This window comes from Octopus bimaculoides, chromosome 2, assembly GCF_001194135.2.
Source record: "Octopus bimaculoides isolate UCB-OBI-ISO-001 chromosome 2, ASM119413v2, whole genome shotgun sequence".
NCBI lineage: Eukaryota > Metazoa > Mollusca > Cephalopoda > Octopoda > Octopodidae > Octopus > Octopus bimaculoides.
The window spans coordinates 16,503,368-16,505,545 of record NC_068982.1 but is presented as its reverse complement, the minus strand read 5'-3'; positions in this window follow the sequence as shown (position 1 = coordinate 16,505,545).

The window sequence follows — 2,178 nt, the reverse complement described above, 5'->3', positions numbered from 1 at the left end:
AGGAGGAAAAGTAACTTAGCCATGTCATGGATCGACTATCGTAAGGAGTACGATATGATCCCCACATTCTTGGATTATAGAGTGTATGAACCTGTTTGGGATTGCATCAAATGTTGAGCGACTGCTTGGAAATAATATGGCGTATTGGAGGACGGACCTAGCAGCATACGAAAGAAGTTTAGGGACAGTAGAAATCAAGAGAAGCATCTTCCAAGGGGACTGCCTGTCCCCACTGATCTTTGTACTGTGCTTGATACCACTGACACTGATTCTGAGGAAAGCAAAAGCTGTGTATGTATTCAAAAGCTGCCAACAAAAAGTCAACCATTTGTTATTCAGAGATGACCTCAAACTTTATGGTAAAGATGAAGCCCAAGTCAGCTCCGTCGTTGATACGGTGTATCCCTTCAGTGATGATATCAGAATAGAGTTCGGACTGAGAAAGTGTGGTGTGTTAGTCTGAAGAGAAGCAAAATCAAATGTATGAACGGACTAACGTTACCGTCGGGGTAGTCTATGGAGCAGATAGTAAAAACGGGCTATAAGTACTTGAGAATTTTGGAAATAGATAAATTAATGGAGAAAGAAATGACAAAAAAAATTAAGGTAGAGTACTTACGCAGACTGAGACTGATTCTTAAGTCGAAATCAAACGAACAGAATAAGATCGATACTATCAACACCTGGGCGGTTTCACTCCTTAGATATGGAGCAGGGGTGATCGCATGGACAGTAGACGAACTAAACAGCTTAAACAGAAAGAAAGGAAGTTGCTAACTAGATATGAGTCACTCCACCCAAAACGTGACACAGACAGACTGTATGTACAAAGAAAGAGAGGGGAAAGAAGATTATTGGATGCGAACACAGCATTAGAGCAGGAGAAAACAACATAGCATGGTATGTAAAAAAATGCCACAGAACTGCTATTATTAGAAGTAAGAAGGTCAGGTTTGTGTAGGATGAAAGATTGCAAAGATAAAGTACTATACAAGAAATTGAAAACGAATGAAACTGAAAATAGGTGGGTAAAGAAAAGAATTCATGGTCGATTTCACAGGGATGTTGAAGATAAGACAGACAGAGAAAAAAGATGGCTGTGGATGACTAAAAGGGATTTAAAACCGGAAACGGAGGCTCTAATCTGTGCTGCCCAAGAGCAAGCACTAAGAACAAACTACATAAAATTCAGAATAGACAACACAGCAGAAAATGATAAGTGCAGATTCTGTGGACAAAACGATGAAACCGTATGGCATATTACCAGCCAATGTATGCCATTATCCCAGAAGGAATATAAGAGACACCACGACAATATAGCCAGGCTTGTCCATTGGACACTTTGCAACAAGTATGGACTTGACAGACTAAAAAATTAGTACGACCACAAACCTGAAGACATTGTCGAAAATAGAAATGCAAAGATCCTATGAGATTTTATGATTCAGTGCGACCATGAGATTGATAATAGGACATAGTCTTAATTGAGAAAGAAAACAAACTATGCTGGATCATAGACATAGAATGCTCAGCTGACAACCAGGTATGCGATAAGGAAGAAAGAAAAGTCGATAGGTATGACAGGTTAGCTTGGGAGGTAAAGTAGTTCTGGTCGATGAAAAAGGTGGTACTGGTACCAATGGTTGTCGGAGCCTTGGGAACAGTAAGCAAAAATCTCGAGAAGTACATGGAACAGATAGGAGCAGCAATAAGGGTGGGGCACTTGTAGAAAACAGCACTGCTTGGAAAACCGATAATAGTAACGACTCCCTCTAATAATATCTGAAGAAGGAATTTTATTCCGAAATATTATCAGACTATGGATGACTAAATTACAACAGGTATATAGCCTATTGTTTGTATTATAGAGCACTGTTGTACCATTCAACACCTTTTATTCTTTACAAATAATAATAATAATAATAATAATAATAATAATAATAATAATAATAATAATAATAATAATAATAATGAATCAATTACATCGGTCCCAGTGTTTCATGGTACTTAGTTTATCGACCCGAAAGAATGAACGGTAAAGTCGAACTCGGCGAATTCAGAACGTAGCAACGAGTGAAATACCGCTAAGCATTTCGCCCGGCGTGCTACCGATTCTGCCAGCCCACCGCCTCATCATCATCATAATAATAATAATAATAATAATAATAATAATAATAA